The sequence below is a fragment of the Bufo bufo genome, chromosome 2 (assembly GCF_905171765.1).
Source record: "Bufo bufo chromosome 2, aBufBuf1.1, whole genome shotgun sequence".
Taxonomy (NCBI): Eukaryota; Metazoa; Chordata; class Amphibia; order Anura; family Bufonidae; genus Bufo; species Bufo bufo.
The window spans coordinates 13,011,893-13,034,857 of record NC_053390.1 but is presented as its reverse complement, the minus strand read 5'-3'; the positions used below and the strand labels follow the sequence as shown (position 1 = coordinate 13,034,857).

General features: G+C 46.5%; 1 protein-coding gene across 1 annotated transcript in view; it reads right to left on the bottom strand.

Moving 5' to 3' along the window:
• The window catches only part of LOC120992025 (zinc finger protein 850-like), a 205,453-nt gene that overhangs the window by 159,518 nt on the left and 22,970 nt on the right, over window positions 1-22,965 (bottom strand). The gene's annotated exons all lie outside the window — the stretch shown is intronic.

Genomic DNA, 22,965 nt, shown 5'->3' with positions numbered 1-22,965 from the left:
TTATTCGGAGCTGGTGGATGGGACATTATCGTTTGAGCTGGTAAAGGGGGCCATCAGGATTTGGGGTTGGTGGGGGGACATCATGGTTTGGAGCTGCTTTGCTGCCTCATGGTCTGGACACCCTGCAACCATTGGGTAAACAACTGGGCAGATTTTCTAATCCTGTTTAAAACGTACAGAGTAAATCTAGAGATGCTCTACATTTATCACAGGAGCTTGGGCTGGAGGACAGATCTGCTGCACAGCTCCACAAGTCTGTCTACCTCTATACCACTTAGTGGTTGTATTTTCTGTCACAATTGGGCATCGTAAGCCCCGCCCCTGCAGAACCTGCCTGTTGTTTCTATATGTGGAACCTTAAAATCCCCCCTTTTTGGACAGATTATAAGAGCAGCACAGATCAGTCACTGGTTATCTACCAGCAAGTTCACACAGAGCAGATCAGCTGCAGACATTTCTGTGACTGTCCCGCTACCCTGAATGTGGCTTGTAATAATCCATGCACCTGCTGCAGAAACAACCCAATACATGGAAATGTCTACAATAAATGTGCCCTGTGTGAACACGCTCTAATGCAGCTGGAACCTTCTGGGACATGCAATTACTGCTAGAAGTCACACGTTCAGTCTGAAGGGGATGAGCATATAATAGCTTAAGTGATGGACAACATGATCACATTTAGCAATTTAAAGCCGATGCCAGACAAGAATTTTAATACAAATTTTTTCACTTTATCACTCATGTTATTGAGACACCAACAACTTAGGCTAATTTCACATTAGCATTTTGGCTTTCCGTATGCGAGTTCCATCATGGGCTCTCACAAGCAGCCCAAAACGGATCGGTTTTGACCTAATGCATTCTGAATGGAAAAGGATCTGCTATAAGAGGCTGGTGCTCCTCCATTACATGTCACTGCACACACGTGTATACACTGCACATGACGGCTCTTACCTTGTGATATAAGAGGTTGGTGCTCCTCCATCATGGCCTCCTTGTACAGATGCTTGTGTCCTTCTATATACTCCCACTCCTCCATGGAGAAATGGACAGTGATATCCTGACACCTTATAGGAACCTGAAAACACAATGACACCGTCATCACCCAGACCCCTCCAGTGCTGTTACTGGAGAATTTCCCAGCATTCCCAGCAGTGTCACCTCTCCAGTCAGCAGCTCCATCATCTTGTGGGTGAGCTCTAGGATCTTCTGCTCATGTATCAGGGGGTGAGAGGGAGGCTCTGTGATGGGGGGAGGGGTCCTGCTTCGCCCTCCTGACGATTGATGATAGGAGTCACACAGTCCCCCGATGTCTTCTTCACTATTGTGTACTCCTGTGGATGGAGAGAGACACTTAGAGAATAAACCCTTCAGGGGCCATGTGCTCTCTTCCGTCCCTTTCCTTCTGGGTACAACGTGCCTACTTACCTTCTCATGGCTCCTACAACATGACTATTGGTCACTGGTCACATGACACATCACTCACCATATTGGGGGCTGATCTTCATGTTCTCCATTACTTGGAATGTCTGGAGGCCATTCTACAGGACCCTGGACTCTTCTTATCACTTCCTATGATGAATTCTCCTTCCCGATGTCTGACTTGTTACAGAATACAATAAAGAGGAGAGAAATCTAGAAAAGTTTACCTCTCCGCTCAGCAGGGAGATGATCTCCAAGGTGAGGTCTAATATTCTTCTGCTGATCTCCTTCCTGTCCATCCTTGGTGGTTATTCAGGAGAAGAGGAGAGAACTGGAGAAGCTGGAGGCTTCTAGTACTGTAGGGGCCCCGCTTCTCAAAGCCTCCACCACATGGATCCCAGGGGCCCCCACATGGAGATTTCTGGTGGCTCCACAGGAGATAAATGTCTGATAGATGCAGGTCCCACCTCTGGGCTGTGCTCAGCTGTGTCCAGAACTCCTAGAGAAGAGACAGGAGAGAGCTGAGCTCAGGCCGGGCCCCCGCTCCATTCATTCTCCTCCTGGATGCAGGGGCCCCTCACCAGGACAGTCAGGGCCAGAGAATAATGACAACCCCCACTATCCCCACTACTCCTCCCCCATCATACTAAGCTGAGGAGCAGAGAAGGATTTCTTGTGTGTAATGGAGGAGAATCTCCAGAGGTGACATGTCTGAGCTCTCCACCACACTGTCTCCTCACAGCTCATCTTACCTGCAGGCCGGAGGAATGGCTAATACCAGAGAGAACAAGAGCCCTGACCACCGACCAGGACCTTCCCAGTATCTGCTGCACTGCCAGAGCTGAAGGACCTGGGGTGACCTCACCGTCATGTGACCAGTGCAGGGGGCGGGGCTCAGCAGTGGAGAAGTGAAGGACCTGTGGGTGACGTCACTGTCATGTTACCAGTGCAGGGGGCGGGGCTCAGCATTGGAAAGGAAAAGAGGTGGTAAAGGACCTGTGATGATGTCACTGTGCAGTAAGCCGGATTGGGGTTATGCACACTGGTGCAATAATAAGCACTGACTGGGTCAGGTGTAAATGATAGTTAAGAGTTTTTGTTTGTGACGCCAATTGCAGCGTGCGCAGGGTACAGTCTCAGGGCCCTTTAAGGTGTTGCAACTCACGTACCAGGTGAGGAATGCCAGAGTGGGGTAATGTCTCTGTATAGTAGTAGGTATAGTGTCAACGGTGTCTCCTACCTTGGTACGGCTGGACTCCTGGATCCTGGCTCACTTGCAATAAATGAGTGTGTTGCTAGTAATTTGAGGAATTTGGTGGTAATGAATGAGATCCAGACTTGTAATAAAGTTCAACTTGTCTTTACTGACGGCAGCATTAATCCACATGAGGTACTGCATTAGTTTTGGGTCCCAGCAGGTATTTGGCAATGTATGGCAGGGATCAATATCTCTTCTGCATCTATACTATGTGCCTGGAGAATATGGCAGGAATCTGTCTTCTGCTCTGTCTATCTTCTGCTTGGTATGGGCCTGGCTAGCTGAGGAGGAATTTGGATTCTCCTGGTCTCTGGATAGTTACTCACAGTTCTGCTCACAGGGAATGGTTCTTCCTGGAGGACTGGAGGTGCTGCTTGCTTGTCAACCAGCTGAGACAGAAGGGCTCAGACTGGGAGAGGAGATCTTTGGCCTCAGCCGAGGCATGATTCTGGGTTGGGATCCCTAGAACTGGGAGTTCCTACCAACACAGCCTTCCCCTAGCAGGGGTAGCTGGCACACTAACTATAACTTCCTTCTCCTCCCCATGAGACAGGACATGGTCCAACCCACTTCTGCTCATAGAGGGCGAGCTAAACTGGAATGTACTATTCCAGTTTAGATATGCTAAACTGTAACTAAGTTCCTGGTCACACATTGCTGCAACGTGCTGGTGTACATAGAAAACGACAGCAAATACATGAAACAGGCATAGAAAATGCCCATTTTTGAGGATTGATGTTAGATTACACAGGATGACAAAATACATACACTTAACATGCTGTAGCGGGGTAAAAGAGTTTGGTAACATAACTCTGGGATGTTACAACTGTCATTTGATTAATGTAGGGGGTGGGGCTCGGCAGTGGAGAGAGGAGGTGGTGAAGGACCTGTGATGATGTCACCATCATGTGATCAGTGAAGGGGGCGGGCTCAGCTGTACAGAGTAGATAAGAAGGATCTGTAATTGTGGACATGTGAGGGATGATCCTGGGAGGAAAGGGATGCAAATGAGCTCTTAACAAGCTCCGCCTCTGATGCCACCAGATGTAAGGCAGCTATCCTATAAGTCAATGTTCAGCTCTTAAAATAAGCCTTGAGACATGACTTCCCTCCCAGAATTCCAGAGGAGCATGTATGGCCTATAAGTTTCCTCACACTGATTAACCTCCTCAGGACCGCCGTACGCAGGATTGCGTCTTTGCGGCGGCCCTGCTCTTCTGGGTGGACGCGCCGGTGCGTCCTCTCGCGAGACGCGAGATTTCCTGTGAACGCGCGCACACAGGCGCGCGCGTTCACAGGATCGGAAGGTAAGCGAGTGGATCTCCAGCCTGCCAGCAGCGACCGTTCGCTGGCAGGCTGGAGATGTGATTTTTTTAACCCCTAACAGGTATATTAGACGCTGTTTTGATAACAGCGTCTAATATACCTGCTACCTGGTCCTCTGGTGGTCCCCTTTGTTTGGATCGACCACCAGAGGACACAGGTAGCTCAGTAATATGTTGCACCAAGCACCACTACACTATACCCCCCCCCTGTCACTTATTAACCCCTTATTCACCCTTGATCACCCTTGATCACCCCATATAGACTCCCTGATCACCCCCGTCATTGATTACCCCCCTGTCATTGATCACCCCCCTGTAAAGCTCCATTCAGATGTCCGCATGATTTTTACGGATCCACTGATAGATGGATCGGATCCGCAAAACGCATACGGACGTCTGAATGGAGCCTTACAGGGGCGTGATCAATGACTGTGGTGATCACCCCATATAGACTCCCTGATCACCCCCCTGTCATTGATTACCCCCCTGTCATTGATCACCCCCCTGTAAAGCTCCATTCAGATGTCCGCATGATTTTTACGGATCCACTGATAGATGGATCGGATCCGCAAAACGCATACGGACGTCTGAATGGAGCCTTACAGGGGCGTGATCAATGACTGTGGTGATCACCCCATATAGACTCCCTCATCACCCCCCTGTCATTGATTACCCCCCTGTCATTGATCACCCCCCTGTAAAGCTCCATTCAGACGTCCGCATGATTTTTACGGATCCACTGATAGATGAATCGGATCCGCAAAATACATACGGACGTCTGAATGGAGCCTTAAAGGGGCATGATCAATGACTGTGGTGATCACCCCATATAGACTCCCTCATCACCCCCCTGTCATTGATCACCCCCCTGTAAAGCTCCATTCAGATGTCCGCATGATTTTTACGGATCCACTGATAGATGGATCGGATCCGCAAAACACATACGGACGTCTGAATGGAGCCTTACAGGGGCGTGATCAATGACTGTGGTGATCACCCCATATAGACTCCCTCATCACCCCCCTGTCATTGACTACCCCCCTGTCATTGATCACCCCCCTGTAAAGCTCCATTCAGATGTCCGCATGATTTTTACGGATCCACTGATAGATGGATCGGATCCGCAAAACGCATACGGACGTCTGAATGGAGCCTTACAGGGGCGTGATCAATGACTGTGGTGATCACCCCATATAGACTCCCTGATCACCCCCCTGTCATTGATTACCCCCCCTGTCATTGATCACCCCCCTGTCAGGCTGCAGTCAGATGTCCGTATGATTTTTACGGATCCACGGATACATGGATCGGATCCGCAAAACACATACGGACATCTGAATGGAGCCTTACAGGGGGGTGATCAATGACAGGGGGGTGATCACCCCATATAGACTCTCTGATCACCCCCCTGTCATTGATCACCCCCCTGTCATTGATCACCCCCCTGTAAGGCTCTATTCAGACATTTTTTTTGGCCCAAGTTAGCGGAAATTATATTTTTTTTTCTTACAAAGTCTCATATTCCACTAACTTGTGTCAAAAAATAAAATCTCACATGAACTCACCATACCCCTCACGGAATCCAAATGCGTAAAATTTTTTAGACATTTATATTCCAGACTTCTTCTCACGCTTTAGGGCCCCTAGAATGCCAGGGCAGTATAAATACCCCACATGTGACCCCATTTCGGAAAGAAGACACCCCAAGGTATTCCGTGAGGGGCATATTGAGTCCATGAAAGATTGACATTTTTGTCCCAAGTTAGCGGAAAGGGAGACTTTGTGAGACGAATAAAAAAAAAAACAATTTCTGCTAACTTGTGCCAAAAAAAAATAAATTTCTATGAACTCGCCATGCCCCTCATTGAATACCTTGGGGTGTCTTCTTTCCAAAATGGGGTCACATGTGGGGTATTTATACTGCCCTGGCATTCTAGGGGCCCAAATGTGTGGTAATGAGTTTGAAATCAAATTCTGTAAAAAATGACCAGTGAAATCCGAAAGGTGCTCTTTGGAATATGGGCCCCTTTGCCCACCTAGGCTACAAAAAAGTGTCACACATGTGGTATCTCCGTATTCAGGAGAAGTTGGGGAATGTGTTTTGGGGTGTCATTTTACATATACCCATGCTGGGTGAGAGAAATATCTTGGCAAAAGACAACTTTTCCCATTTTTTTTTATACAAAGTTGGCATTTGACCAAGATATTTCTCTCACCCAGCATGGGTATATGTAAAATGACACCCCAAAACACATTCCCCAACTTCTCCTGAATACGGAGATACCACATGTGTGACACTTTTTTGCAGCCTAGGTGGGCAAAGGGGCCCAAATTCCAAAGAGCACCTTTCGGATTTCACCGGCCATTTATTACAGAATTTGATTTCAAACTCCTTACCACACATTTGGGCCCCTAGAATGCCAGGGCAGTATAACTACCCCACAAGTGACCCCATTTTGGAAAGAAGACACCCCAAGGTATTCGCTGATGGGCATAGTGAGTTCATGGAAGTTTTTATTTTTTGTCACAAGTTAGTGGAATATGAGACTTTGTAAGAAAAAAATAAATAAAAAATCATCATTTTCCGCTAACTTGTGACAAAAAATTAAAAGTTTTATGAACTCACTATGCCCATCAGCGAATACCTTAGGGTGTCTACTTTCCGAAATGGGGTCATTTGTGGGGTGTTTGTACTGTCTGGCCATTGTAGAACCTCAGGAAACATGACAGGTGCTCAGAAAGTCAGAGCTGCGTCAAAAAGCGGAAATTCACATTTTTGTACCATAGTTTGTAAACGCTATAACTTTTACCCAAACCATTTTTTTTTTTACCCAAACATTTTTTTTTTTATCAAAGACATGTAGAACAAAAAATTTAGAGCAAAATTTATATATGGATGTAGTTTTTTTTGCAAAATTTTACAACTGAAAGTTAAAAATGTCATTTTTTTGCAAAAAAATCGTTAAATTTCAATTAATAACAAAAAAAGTAAAAATGTCAGCAGCAATGAAATACCACCAAATGAAAGCTCTATTAGTGAGAAGAAAAGGAGGTAAAATTCATTTGGGTGGTAAGTTGCATGACCGAGCAATAAACGGTGAAAGTAGTGTAGGTCAGAAGTGTAAAAAGTGGCCTGGTCTTTCAAGGTGTTTAAGCACTGGGGGCTGAGGTGGTTAAGGTGTTCTCTCCCTAAGGAGAGTTAGTTCCCCCCAGAGATGATCCTTGAATGGAGAAAGCATTTTATGATTTCTTTCCTACAGAGCTGGAAAAATGCTGGGAGTTGTAGTTCTCGCCTCTGAAACCTACAATAACAGCCTGGAGTTTTACTTCTGAGATATCATATAACATTCTGTACTTTTCTCCTCTGATATATAACAGTCTGGACATTGTGAGAGTTGTAGTTCTCTCCTCTGATATATTATTGTCTGGACATGCTGGGGGTTGTAGTTCTCTGATATAACAGTCTGTACAGAGCTGTGGTCACCTCTCTAGAGTCTCCTATGGACGACATAAAAGACTAAAATGTAATTGTTCCCGGGAATGCAGGTCTGAAGAGGAAGCCCCTGATGGTGAATTCAGGATAAACTGTTTTCCTCCTCTGAGGAGGAGAAGAATAAAAAGGGAAATATTCATTCTAAGGGAAGAAAGTAACAAAGAGATTGTTCATGTCCGACCGGTTGGGGGACCAGGATGATGACCAGGGGGTCTCCACCTTTAGGGTTCTAGGGCCTTCAAAGTGGTTGAAGCTTTGAAAAAAGCTATGATGGCCGAATGCAAGCATCCTGGAAATGATCCAATTCAGTCCGGATTCACTATAGACCGCCTCTCCTTACTGAACAGGTCTTCTTCTGCCTAATGTGGGAAGCTGTTCTGGTCTGGGTTGGGGACCTACATCTCTCCTCAGGAGCTGCTTTACTTGAGAGAATAAGGCCAAACAGTCATCTGCTCAGTTTTCCTCTGTGGAAGTGTAGACGTCATCAGATCTTTTATCTGCATAAAGTGAATCATCTATTGAGGTGAATGTGTCTGCCATTATCAGAGTACAAAGTACACAGCTTCAGGTCAGTATAACTTAAGTCGTGGCTAACACAATGGTCAGTCACGTAGGGAACAAGCCACGTGTTGCAGATGAATGACGTCGCAATGGTGGAATAAAGGCGTTCAGCAGAGAGGTTTAGAAGTCAGCAAGATTCCCACCAAAGGTGGGTCAAGCCCCTTTATTTAAGCACCTTCCAACAGGGTGTGACGGGTGTAACTTCTCAAAGTATCATCGTGATTAGTGAACACACATCCAAATAACACTCATAATTGCATAACACTGAAGCCATACTTTGCATTATTCATTATGGCTAATTGGGCTACTGCTAACACAAACACATTTTATCTTATCTTAACATAAAGCTACTAACTTCAAAATTTTTTGGCAAGTCACTCAAATTGGCAGGCGGCCAGTCGCCATCTTCTTATTGTGCACTAAGAAATTTAAACACAAAATACAGTCTTGAGCAAAATACAGTCAGAGTCTCCAAAATGGCTACCACAGAAAAGCTGAAAGTTCCTTCATCACTTACATAGTGGGTTCCTCTGCCTAAAGTTTATACATTTATAGGATATAAAGTTTTGACTGAGTTTTGAGTCAGTTGAGATGGCTGCATATTTTATAATCTCAGCTAAGGTAGTCCTACTCCTGAGTGAGGAACAAGGCCTTATGCTCCTGCATTTCACAGCCCATCTGTCCAGGATCTCCTCAGCTATTTTAACCCTTACACGGTGGTGTCATTTATAGCTTCTTCCTTAAGAATAAAGAGAATTTCTTTGGTCCCATACCTGGATTACTTACCACCTTCAGGCTTCTGGACAGTTATTTGAGGGTTTTAGGCCTCAGGTAAGTAGTTGCAGAGGTAGTGTCACGGTCCCTCCCATGACAGAGGTGAGAGGATCAGAGAGACTGGTGGCACGTGAGGGTATCTGACAGTCTCTCTGTTTTTTCCTTTCAGTGTTATGATTTGTTGTTCGCTTGTGTGTGTTGTTGTCTAGGCCTCAGAGACACTCTGGTTCCTTCATCTGGAAAGAAAGCAATAGTCTCATTCCCGCCAACATTCCTAGGTCCTTCCAGGGTCTTCAGGGACTAGGTTCCAGTGTATGAGTATTTCCACCTTCAGGGTCTACTCCTACTGGCAGGAGTCAAGGAGAGGTCTAGGGATTCCTAGGAGGTCACCATCCCTCTCCCTTAGCTTTGAGGCTTAGACTCTGGTCTATTCCTTATGTGTGTCATTTGGTGTTATCCCCTCCCCATTACCCATGACTAGTGAAGGACGAACATCGGCCGGGACGATTCGTGAACGATCAATTATTCGTGAACCGCACGTTCGCGGTAGACCCCATTGATTTTAATGGCAGGCAAAACTGAAAAACCTTCAGGTCATATTTGCAGCCACCAAATACTTACTAGAAGTGCAAAAATAGTCCCACAACATGGACAGTGACATACCAGAGGGGGATCAATGGCAAAAATTCACACAAAAAATATGTATTTTAATCAGGGACCATTTTTATGCGTCTCAAAGGGAAACCCTCAAAAATGTGCTCTGCTGGAGCCTAGAAATTTTTTATTTTAGGCCACGGGACACAGGTCCCAAATATTAGGCAATTCACCTGACAGAAAAGAACAAGTGATTATGTGGCTGGAGGTACATTAGGCGGTCACTGAATAACAATTTTACTGTAGGCCACTGAAGTAGAGGCCACAAAAATTAAGCATTCATCTGACAGAAAAGGCCTTTTATGCTGCTGTATATACATAAGACAAGGACCATTCTTTGTTCTGGGTGGTGGCAGATATGTGTGGCCCGGCATGAGGAAATTCAATTAGATGTGGTCGTCACAGGTGTTGAATTCCTCTGCGATCCATACCTCATTCATTTTTAGAAATGTGAGGTAGTCCACACTGTTGTGAGCTAGGCAAGTGCGCTTATCGGTCACGATTCCCCCTGCTGCACTGAATATCCTTTCCGACAGGACACTCAATGAAGGGCAAGCCAAGAGTTCCATGGCAAATTGTACTAGCTCTGGCCACAGGTCAAGCCTGCACACCCAGTAGTCCAGGGGTTCCTCTCTTCTCAGAGGGTCCACATTGGCTGTTAACCCGATGTAGTCGGACACCTGTCGGTCTTGGCGTTCCCTGAGGCTGGATCCGGAGGACAGCTGTCGATGGGTTGCCTGTAAGATTGATCTCATATCCGTAGTGACCAACACATCTTCAAACTGCCCTCTTCTTGCAGGTGTGGTAGGATTGGTACCCGCAACTGTTTCTCTGTGGGTGGAAATTCCTCTGCCAGCATCCGCAACAGCAGAATGCAGCATCTCTCGCAGCAAGGCTGGGGAATGCTGCATTCTGCCATCCCTCTGTGATGCTGGTAACATGTCCGCCAGTTTGTGTTTGTACCGGGGATCTAATTATGTTGCCACCCAGTACTGGTTCTTGCCCTTTATGCTTTTTATACGGGGGTCCCTCTGCAGACAGTGGAGCATGAAGGCCCCCATTTGCACTAAATTGGAAGTGGTGGAGTGCCCTGGCTACTGCTCATCACCCAGAAGAATGTCGTCTTTGGTCTCCTCCCCCAAGCCACGGACAACACCATGGATTCCTGAAAATTTTGAAGTCCCCCTCAAAGCCTGCTCTTCTTGCTTCTCCTCCTCCTCCTCCCAGCCACCATCCTCCTCTGACTCCTCTTCAGACTCCTGCTGACTTGTCTCAGATGGAGTAGCCCCCCCTGGGAATTCATTCAGCATTGCGACTTCCTCATCTTCCAGCCCTGCTCCTCGACGGTTTGATTAATGACACGACATAATGCACACTCCAGAAAGAAAACGTAAGGTATGATGTCACTGATGGTGCCCTGGCTGCGACTGACCAGTTTGGTGATCTCATCAAACAGCCACAGAAGTCTGCATGCGTTGCGCATAAGCAGCCACTGGAGCGGTGAAAAGAAACCAAGCTCCCCAGAACCTTTGCTGCTGCAGAGTTTGTACAGGTAGTCGTTAACGGCATGTTGCTGCTGAAGCAGCCTATCAAGCATATACAAGGTGGAGTACCAGTGCAGCAGGCTGTCACAAACCAGACGTCTGATGGGCAAGTGGTGTCGCCGCTGAACGTCAGCAAGGCTAGCCATGGTCGGGTTAGCCACTGATTGGCCTGTGACCGCAGAGCTGAAAGCAGTGGAGGACCGGTGTTTTTCTTGGCTTCAAGGCACAACATCCACAGCACAGCATGGCAACATCTCACCTGGCACGTCGAATAGGTCCTGGGGAGCTTGGGGGCGCAGCGGAAGAGGCGGTAGCAGTGGAAAAGGAGGAGTCAGCCAAGGAGGAGATGGAGGATGGAGTAGGAGGAGGAGAAGAAAAGGCAGGACTGCATGCAATCTGTGGCGGTAACACCAAATCCACACGGGAGCCACGGGTTACATGCTTGACGGCCATCAGAAGGTTCACCCAGTGGGCAGTAAAAGTTCTGCACCTTCCCTGCCCGTGTTTGCTAGACCATGTGTCTGTGGTCAGATGTATCTTGGCACCGACACTGTGTTCCAGAGATATATTCACTTGCTGCTGAACATGGCCATATAGCTTTGGGATGCCATTCTGGGAGAAATATTTTTTTTCTTTCGGGGACCTTCCATTGCGGTGTGCCAAAAGCCACAAATTTTCTAAAGGCCTCCGAGTCCACCAGTTTATATGGCAGTAGTTGGCAGCTTAGACAAGCCGGTGGTCAGCCGTTGGGCAAGAGGGTTATCCGGCGTCATCAACTTTTTCCGTTCGAACATTTGGGCCATTGAAGCCTGCCTTTTGCCAGATGAACATGACGATGGCACGGTGGAAGGTGTAGTGGAGGACAAATGGGAGGAGAGAGGAGAAGAGTCAGGACGTGGAGCACCGGGAGTGTGGCTTTGTGGGTTCTGACAGTGTTACTCCCACTGGGCTCGGTGATGGGAGGCCAGGTGCCTTCTTAAGGTGGTCGTCCCTAGGTGAGTGTTGGGCTTACCACGAGTTATGCGTTGACAGCACAGGCTGCAGATGGCAACACCATTGTCAGCAGCTGACACGTTAAAAAAAGCCCACACTGCGGAACCATGTGCCGGCATCCTGGGAGCGCCAGATGAGACCGTGCATGGTGCATGGCTCACTCCAGATACATTAGCAGTCTGATTTTTGCCTCCTGTGCACTGTAAGTTCTGCCTGCTTCTCCTTCTGCTCCCTATCTGCTGCTCCGTCTCTCCCTCTGAACTCCCCTCCTCTTCCTCTCTTGTGGGCACCCACGTGACGTCCATTGACATGTCATCATCGTCACCTTAACCAACACTGACAATAGAGATCTCGGAGTAGGCAGCAACAGCGGGGACCACCCTCCTTGGGCTGATCTGGGTACTGTCGTCAGACCGCTGGGTGGCGGCCATTGCTACCTCCTCTTCCTCATCCGATGCCAAGAATGGCTGTGCATCGGTAAGGTCTGGAAATTGATGAGAAAATAATTCCTCTGACTCGAGTGGAGGAGCTATTGTTGTGGTGGTGTCTTTGGGGGAGCACACAGCAGAGAGTGAGGAGGGTGCTGATACAGAGGATGAGGAGGGTGCAGAAGCGGAAGGCTGAGTGAGCCACTCAACCAACTCTGGTGAGTCCTTTTATGTAATCGCACGCACCTTCTCCAGTTTCCCACTTAGGATCTGGCCTGGTGCACCTGCCCGATCCCTACCTCCCCTGCGGAATGGTCTGCCTGTAATTTTCAAAATGACCCTGTGACAAAATCCCTATAGAAGAGCAGTATTTGTGGAAGCAGGTATATACACTGCCTGTCCAAAAAAAAAGTCACCACCAAAAAAAAAAAAGGTCACAGACGCTCTAATATTTAGTTGGAGCGCCTTTACGCCACGCATTTGCTGTGGCATTGTTTTGATAAGCTTCTGCAATGTCACGAGATTTATTTCCATCCAGTGTTGCGTTAATTTTTCACCAAGATCTTGCATTAATGATGGTAGAGTCTGACTGCTGCGCAAAGCCTTCTCCAGCACATCCCAAAGATTCTCAATGGGGTTAAGGTCTGGACTCTGTGGTGGCCAATCCATGTGTGAAAATGATGTCTCATGCTCCCTGAACCACTCTTTCACAATTTGAGCCTGATGAATCCTGGCATTGTCATCTTGGAATATGCCTGTGCCATCAGGGAAGAAAAAATCCATTGATGGAATAACCTGGTCATTCAGTATGTTCAGGTTGTCAGCTAGCCTAATTCTTGGAGCACATACTGTTGCTGAACCTAGACCTGACCAACTGCAGCAACCCCAGATCATAGCACTGCCCCCACAGGCTTGTACAGTAGGCACTAGGCATGATGGGTGCATCACTTCATCTGCCTCTCTTCTTACCCTGATGCACCCATCACTCTGGAACAGGGTAAATCTGGACTCATCAGACCACATGACTTTCTTCCATTGCTCCAGAGTCCAATCTTTATGCTCCCTAGCAAATTGAAGCCTTTTTTTCTGGTTTGCCTCACTGATTAATTGTTTTCTTACGGCTACACAGCTGTTCAGTCCCAATCCCTTGAGTTCCCTTCGCATTGTGCGTGTGGAAATGCTCTTACTTTCACTATTAAACATAGCCCTGAGTTCTACTGTTGTTTTTCTTCGATTTGATTTCACCAAACGTTTAAGTGATAGCCGATCACGATCATTCAGGATTTTTTTCCCGCCGTATTTCTTCCTCGAATACGATGGGTCCCCACTATCCTTCCAGTTTTTAATAATGCGTTGGACAGTTCTTAACCCAATTTTAGTAGTTTCTGCAATCTCCTTAGATGTTTTCTCTGCAATGATTTGACCCTTCTCAAACAGACTAACATCTTTTCCACGACCACGAGATGTGTATTTTGACATAGTTGTTTAAGAAATGAGAAGCAACTCATTGCACCAGTTGGTGTTAAATAACTTGTTGCCAGCTGAAAGATAATCGCCCATGTAGTAATTATCCAATAGGAGGCTCATAACTATTTGCTTAGTTAAATCCAGGTGGCGACATTTTTTTTTTGGACAGGCATTGTAGAACCTCTTAATGAGTATTTGCTGGAAGCAGGTATATCAAACCCCTTAATCAGTTTATTTTGGGGTAACAACAGATATATCACACCAGTTGCAATTAGTTGTTCCAATAGCGTTTGTTCCTCTGTATAGCTGCGTTATCTCAGCAGAACCGCACACAACTGCTGCACAAAACAAATGCACTATATAGAAAGTATATTATAGGTATATCACACTCCTGCCTCAATCAGTTTTTTGGGGGGGCAACTGGTATATCACAACAGTTGCAATTAGTTGTTCCAAAAGTGTTTGTCCCTCTGTATAGCTGCGGTATCTCAGCAAAACTGCACACAAATGCTTCACAATACAAATGCACTATATAGAAATTATATTATATGTAGTGATGGAGGAACATCGGCCGGGACGGTTCGCGAACCGCAAGTTCGCGGTAGGCCCCATTCACCCATTCAGTCGAACCTGAAAAACCTTTAGCTCATATTTGCAGCCACCAAATACTTACTAGAAGTGCACAAATAGTCCCACAACATGGACAGTGACATACCAGATGTATTATTCGAATTTGCGATGTCCATTCATAATTTTTTTCAATGCAAAATATTGGCAATATAATTTTCGCGTACGCGCATGCGCAAATGCACTATACAGTACCCAAATGCACTATAAAGAAAGTACACTGCTCAAAAAAATAAAGGGAACACAAAAATAACACATCCTAGATCTGAATTAATTAAATATTCTTCTGAAATACTTTGTTCTTTACATAGTTGAATGTGCTGAGAACAAAATCACACAAAAATAAAAAAATGGAAATCAAATTTTTCAACCCATGGAGGTCTGGATTTGGAGTCACACTCAAAATTAAAGTGGAAAAACACACTACAGGCTGATCCAACTTTGATGTAATGTCCTTAAAACAAGTCAAAATGAGGCTCAGTAGTGTTTGTGGCCTCCACGTGCCTGTATGACCTCCCTACAATGCCTGTGCATGCTCCTGATGAGGTGGCGGACGGTCTCATGAGGGATCTCCTCCCAGACCTGGACTAAAGCATCTGCCAACTCCTGGACAGTCTGTGGTGCAACGTGACGTTGGTGGATAGAGCGAGACATGATGTCCCAGATGTGCTCAATTGGATTCAGGTCTGGGGAATGGGCGGGCCAGTCCATAGCATCAATGCCTTTGTCTTGCAGGAACTGCTGACACACTCCAGCCACATGAGGTCTAGCATTGTCTTGCATTAGGAGGAATACAGGGCCAACCGCACCAGCATATGGTCTCACAAGGGGTCTGAGGATCTCATCTCGGTACCTAATGGCAGTCAGGCTACCTCTGGTGAGCACATGGAGGGCTGTGCGGCCCTCCAAAGAAATGCCACCCCACACCATTACTGACCCAATGCCAAACCGGTCATGCTGGAGGATGTTGCAGGCAGCAGAACGTTCTCCACGGCGTCTCCAGACTCTGTCACGTCTGTCACATGTGCTCAGTGTGAACCTGCTTTCATCTGTGAAGAGCACAGGGCGCCAGTAGCGAATTTGCTAATCTTGGTGTTCTCTGGCAAATGCCAAACATCCTGCACGGTGTTGGGCTGTAAGCACAACCCCCACCTGTGGACGTCGGGCCCTCATATCACCCTCATGGAGTCTGTTTCTGACCGTTTGAGCAGACACATGCACATTTGTGGCCTGCTGGAGGTCATTTTGCAGGGCTCTGGCAGTGCTCCTCCTGTTCCTCCTTGCACAAAGGCGGATGTAGCGGTCCTGCTGCTGGGTTGTTGCCCTCCTACGGCCTCCTCCACGTCTCCTGATGTACTGGCCTGTCTCCTGGTAGCGCCTCCATGCTCTGGACACTACGCTAACAGACACAGCAAACCTTCTTGCCACAGCTCGCATTGATGTGCCATCCTGGATAAGCTGCACTACCTGAGCCACTTGTGTGGGTTGTAGACTCCGTCTCATGCTACCACTAGAGTGAAAGCACCGCCAGCATTCAAAAGTGACCAAAACATCAGCCAGGAAGCATAGGAACTGAGAAGTGGTCTGTGATCACCACCTGCAGAACCACTCCTTTATTGGGGGTGTCTTGCTAATTGCCTATAATTTCCACCTGTTGTCTATCCCATTTGCACAACAGCATGTGAAATTGATTGTCACTCAGTGTTGCTTCCTAAGTGGACAGTTTGATTTCACAGAAGTGTGATTGACTTGGAGTTACATTGTGTTGTTTAAGTGTTCCCTTTATTTTTTTGAGCAGTGTATATTGGTATATAACACCCCGCTTCAATCTTTTTTTTTGGAGGGCAACTGGTATATCACACCAGTAGAAATGATTTGTTCCAATAGCGCTTGTCCCTCTATATACCTGCAGTATCGCAGCAGAACCGCACACAACTGCCGCACAATACAAATGCTCTATAATATACCGTCTAACATAGAAAGTATATTATAACATTGTACAAGGAAGGCAATCCATTAGAATATACATAAAGATAAAACGTAACCTTTAATAATGTTACTATGAGGGTCCATTCACACGTCCGTAAGCATTTTGCGGATCCACAAAACACGGACACCGGCATTCCGCAATTTGCAGACCGCACATCGCCGGCACTATAATAGAAAATGCCTAATCTTGTCTGCAATTGCGGACAAGAATAGGACATGTTTTATTTTTTTGCGGAAACGGAAGCACGGATGCGGAAGTGCGGATCCGCAAATGCGGATGCGGACAGCACATTCCGGCCCCATTGAAAATGAATGGGACTGCACCCGTTCCGCAAAATTGCGGAACGGATGCGGACCCATTTTGCGAATGAGTGAATGGAAAAGATATCCCTCAAAATGAAAATAAATTAAATTATTAAAGTTAAGCAAAAAGCATAGATGTGGTCGGCAATAACAAGTGCTCGGCGGCACCAAATCAGAAACCATATGTCCTACCACAATCCGGGGGGTTCCAGTGCACATCCATGAATCCAGGAGGGAAAGCAAAAACCATCTATCCCTGGGCTAGATGATGATGTGGTATTGAAGGACAGGGTGGGCAAAGAACTGTCCCTGATATTGCTTTACAGGGGGTGCTATTCTGGCCCTGATAGCCTAACCACAGACCACCCGCCCTGATAAGAGCGACTCCTTCTGGGAACTTATCATATACTGTATAAAAATGGCCCTAGTAAGCCCCTAGGCCCTAGGCCCCTGACTTTCAGGTGATCACTATATAGATCTATGTGTTTTTGACTCATTATAAAAGTATATTATAAGTATATCACACCCCTCTATGTATCACACCTATCAATAGCACACCTATACCAGTCTTTAAAAGGACTTTTGTGGCCCTATTAGCTAGTGTTTGGTGTCCCTAACAGCCTGTCCCTGCCCCACACAGCAACCTCTCCCTACACTGGCAAAACACTGAATGTAAAATGGCGGCCAGATCAGGTTTATTTATAAGGTAGGGGGGGTGTCCATGTGCTGAAATGTCTCAATTGGCTGTCCTGTACCACCTGATGGATGTGTCATGGGTAGAGTTGAGCAGACACCTGGATGTTCGGGTTCGACGGGTTTGGGCCGAACTTTACAAAAAGGTTCGAGTTCGGGACCCGAACTTGACCCCGAACCCGATTGAAGTCTATGGGGACCCGAACTTTTGAGCACTAAAATGGCTGTAAAAATGTCATGGAAAGGGCTAGACGGCTGCAAATGGCATCAAAATGTGGTTTAGAGCATGGCAAGTGCTCTTCAAACAAATGTAGATAGGAAAATGACTTTAAGGCTACATGCACACGACCGTTGTATGTTTTGCGGTCCGCAAATTGCAGATCCGCAAAACACGGATGGCGTCTGTGTGTGTTCCGCAATTTGCGGAACGGCACGGACAGCCATTGATATAACTGCCTATTCTTGTCCGTTTTGCGGACAAGAATAGGACAGGTTATATTTTTTTTGCGGACCACGGAGCGGAGCAATGGATGCGGACAGCACACGGTGTGCTGTCCGCATCTTTTGCGGCCCCATTGAAGTGAATGGGTCCGCATCCAAGCCGCAAAAACTGCAGCTCGGATGCGGACCAAAACAACGGTCGTGTGCATGAGGCCTAAATAACATAAAGGAGGACGAGGTCCATATGGAGTAGGAGGTTGAGGAGGTAGTGGCGGTCTATGTGGAAGTGGGGGTGGAGGAGGAGGAGGAGGTAGCCTATACTGCTTTTTGGTTTTAAATTTATTTATATTTTTTTAAATTAGGGTACACCCCAAAACATTGGGAAATATAACCTGTGATAACCCCCTCCAGTCGTGCTAAACACACGTTCAGATAATACACTGGCTGCAGGGCAGGCCAGCACCTCCAAGGGGTAAAGGGCAAGCTCAGGCCATGTGCCCAATTTGGAGACCCAGAAGTTGCAGGGGCTGACCCCTGTCAGTCAGTTCTTGTATACGTGTGCACACTTACTGCCCCACCATGTCGCACGGCCCCGTGATGTTCACGATCCTATTTGATATCTGCTCTATTAACTTTCGATGTTCTTTTATGCGCCTACCATGGTGATCACGGGTGTCGGGGAATCAGGATTCCAGGCCGGAGAGGGAGCCTGAGAAAAGGATACCACATGCAAGGGAGGTCAATGGATGAAATTAAATGTAATCGAGCGGAAATGTGGGACAAAGTATTGAAGCAAAAGCTTCCAAGTTAAGGAGGGGGCGCACAGCAATTACCCTCTCCTGACTCGGGGAGGTAGTGACGATAAATAACAATGCAGGACTCTTAAGATGCCCTGTTATTGGAATGATTGATAAAAAATTATAGGGAACGTCACTGCAGTATTTTGGATTTGTATACGTTAGCCAGTAGAGGCCCTGCTGCCGCTTTGTTGACTCTAGATAACTTCTGCCTGATCGCACGTCCCTGTGACGTCCACCATCCATTTGGATATCTTCTCTATCAACTTTCGATGTTCTTTTCTGAGCCTACCTGTCACAGTCGTTACCTCTGGCTGTGACCTTCCGTCCTTGCTCGTTCGGCGCTCCTCGCTGAAGTTTTGTTTCTGTGTGCTATTTGTGGTTCTGTATGGGTTAAATCCCCTGTGTTCCTATTAGGAGTTAATCCTCTGTCTGCTCCATGGGTGTGGCCTCTCTGCTGCACCCATGGAACCTGTATTTAAGGCTGAGGTTTCCTCAGTTCTGTGTCAGCTCTCCTGGTGTGTGTTGTCTTGTCCTGCTCCTAGTTTGTACTCTCTCTCCCATGCTACTGACCCATGGGATCCGTGTCTGTCTGTGCTCTGTGGGTTTCCCTACTTGTTCATTCCCGTCCTCTTTGATGGTTTCTTTCCTATGTTTCTGTTATCTGTTCTGCCAGTAATGTTTGTTATGTTATATGTCTCTGTTCAGGCCCTTGCTGCACCTTTCTTTGCAGCAGAGTGCAATGCGCAAGGCCATGCAGTTTACTACTGGTGGAGCAAGTCCTTCTCTGCTCATTGTCACTCCTGTTTCCTTGCTATGTACTCCTGCTTGTGTTATTAGTTGCCCTGTTTGTATTTGCCTGTCTGTTATGTATGCCTATGTGCCGTTGGTACCTTCTGGCACCTGTTGTCCATTCGTTCCTGCTGTCACTGTCTAGTTCACGCTCCAGAGTGGACCCTGGCAACGTCCTGCTGCAAAGTCTAACCCTACCATCTGGGGCCCTAGTGAATACCAGGAGTTGCTTAGTCACGCCCCTCTGGAGTATTACTAGACAGTGGCACAGTGGGGGTTTTCTCCCACTGTGCTGACGGTACATAGAGCTCATGTTTTCCATGTGTTTCCCTCCTTGGTTTTTGTTTGTGCAATAAACCCTTGTGTGTCTGTACCTGATTTCTGTTTGTTTATTGCTTGACGACGCGGTGGTCTCTCCTGGGACCTCAAACTCGTGACACTACCATGTCGATCACAGTTATCGGAGAATCGGGGTTCCACGCCGTAGAGGGTGCATGAGAAAGAGAGACCTCATCCAAGTGAGGATTAATTGTTTCAAATTAAAAATGATAGAGCGGAAATATGGGACAAAGTATTAAAGCGTAAAAGTGGGACAACTTTTTAAAGTTTAAGCATTGAATGAAATGATGTGTCGCGCATCAATTAATGAAGAATTTCTTAAATTGTATTCCCTGTCAACTATGCAGAGCAGGGATTTATATCCGGCAAAATTTGAAAAATGTCACCTCACCTAGCAATGTAACAGACGATTTTTTTAAATGTATGTTCCTGTCACCTATGCAGAGGTTCCCCAGTGACATCCACCATCCATTTGGATATCTTCTCTTTTCGATGTTCTTTTCTGATCCTACCATGTTGATCACGGTTATCGGCAAATCAGGGTTCAACGCTGGAGAGGGAGCGTGAGAAAGAGAGACCACATCCAAGGGAGATAAATGTATTACATTTTTTTTGGATCGAGCGGAAATATGGGAAAGTTATTGAGGCGCAAATGTGGGACAAATTACTGAAGCGCAAATGTGTGACAACTTTTTAAAGTTTAATCATTGAATGAAAGGAGGTGGCGCGCATCATATGAAGAAGAATTTCTTACATTTTATTCCCTGTCACGTCCAAAATTGTATAATGTCAACCCAAGAATGTAACAGAAAAATTACAGAAATTTATTAACCTGTCTACTTGGTAGAGCAGGGGTCTATGACCAAAATTGTTTATTGTCATCCGAAAATGTAAAAGAAAAATTATTGAAATTTATTAAACTTTCAACAAGGTAGAGGAGGGGTATATTGCACCCAAAAATTTGTGAATTTTTTTTTTTTTACCTGTCTACTAGGTATAGCAGTGGTACATCACACCCAAAAATTGGTGAATTTCACCCGAAAATGTAACTGACAAATTAATTAAAATTTTTTTTACCCGCACTGAATCCGGACCCATTCACTTCTATGGGGCTGTGCACATGAGCGGTGATTTTCACGCATGGTTGCTAAGATGATACAGTCTATTCACTGTATTATTTTCCCTTATAACATGGTTATAAGGGAAAATAATAGCATTCTTTAATGCAGAATGCTTAGTAGTAGGTCAATTGAGGGTTAAAAAATTAAAAATTATTAACTCCCCTCCTCCTCTTGATCGCGTAGTTGCCGATCTCTTCTTACTTCTTTAATCATGAGCTGCCGCCTAAAGGACCTGTGGTGACGTCACATCACATGGTCCAATCACATGGTCCATCACCGTGGTGATGGACCATGTGATGAGCTCATTGACGTCACCACAGGTCCTTTGACAGGTCCTGAAGAAAGAACAGGAGACCGGCAGCTACGCGATCAATTGGAGGAGGTGAGTTAATTTATTTTTTAACCCTCAATTGACCTTCTACTAAGCATTCTGTATAAAGAATGCTATTATTTTCCCTTATAACCATGTTATAAGGGGAAATAATTACATCTAAACAACCTTGAACCCAAACCTGAACTTCAGTGAAGAAGACTGCAATTGCATACTTACTCGCGCGGGTTTGCCGCAATGCACCAGGGACGCATCCTGAGCCAAAACGTGACGCCCGTGTGAACCCAGCCTAATAGGTATAGCAGTTGTACATCACACCTAAAAATTTGTGAATTTCACCCAAAAATGTAACTGACAAAGTAGTGAAATGACATAAAATACGTACAAATAAAAAAAAAATGTATTTATGAGGTGGAGTTCTATATGGAGTAGGAGTTTGAGGAGGCAGTGGACGTAGCGGTGTAGGTAGAAGCAGCAGTGGAGGAGGACAAGGTAGCCAACACTGGTTTTTGGTTTTAATATTTTTTTTTATTTTTTATTAGGCTACACTCCAAAAGAGTGTGAAATATCCAAAATACAAGAATGAGCAATTGTACTGCAGTATAACAATGGCTGGTTAGTGCCTGTATAGATGTCTATTCTGCACAAGGTACAGACAAGTCCTGTGGGATCCATGCCTGGTTAATTTTAATGAACGTGAGCTTGTCCACATTGGCTGTGGACAGGCGGCTGCGCTTGTCTGTGATGACGCCCCCCGCCGTGCTAAACACATGTTCAGATAATACACTGGCTGCCGGGCAGGCTAGCACCTCCAAGGCGTAAAGGGCAAGCTCAGGCCATGTGCCCAATTTGGAGACCCAGAAGTTGAAGGGGGCAGACCCATCATTTAGTACGTGTAGGCGTGTGCACACGTACTGCTCCACCATGTTGGTGAAATGCTGCCTCCTGCTAAGACGTTGCATATCAGCTGGTGGTGCTGGTTGTTGTGGCGTGCTGACAAAGCTTTTCCACATTTCGGCCATGCTAACCCTGCCTTCTGAGGTAATGGCGGTGCCCTAGCTGCATTGGCAACCTCTTTCTTGTCTTCTGCCTTCGCCTTGTGCTTCCACTGTGCCCCCGCTGTCAGGTGGGAATGCCACCAGCAGCACGTCTACCAGCATGCGCTTGTACTCGCGCATCTTACGATCACGCTCCAGTGACGGAATTAAGGGTGGTACGTTGTCCTTGTAACAGGGATCCAGCAGCGTGGCCACCCAGTAATCAGCACAAGTTAGAATGTGGGCAACTCGGCGGTCATTGCAGAGACACTGCAGCATGTAATCGCTCATATCCACCAGGCTCCCCAGAGGCAACGAAAAGCTGTCCTTTGTCAGAGGCGAATTGTCTGTATCCTCTGTATTACCCCAGCCACGCACCAATGATGGCCATGAGCTGGTCTGGGTGCCACCCTGCTGTGAACATGGTTCCTCCTCCTCCATCTCCTTGTCACGGATGATGTTGCAGATAGCTGGAACTTATAAATAAACATCCGACTGGCTTGATCCCAAACTAAGGAGCATATGGGTGAGCCCTATAAAACCTTAAGAGCTCTCCCTGACTGCTATGCCCATGCA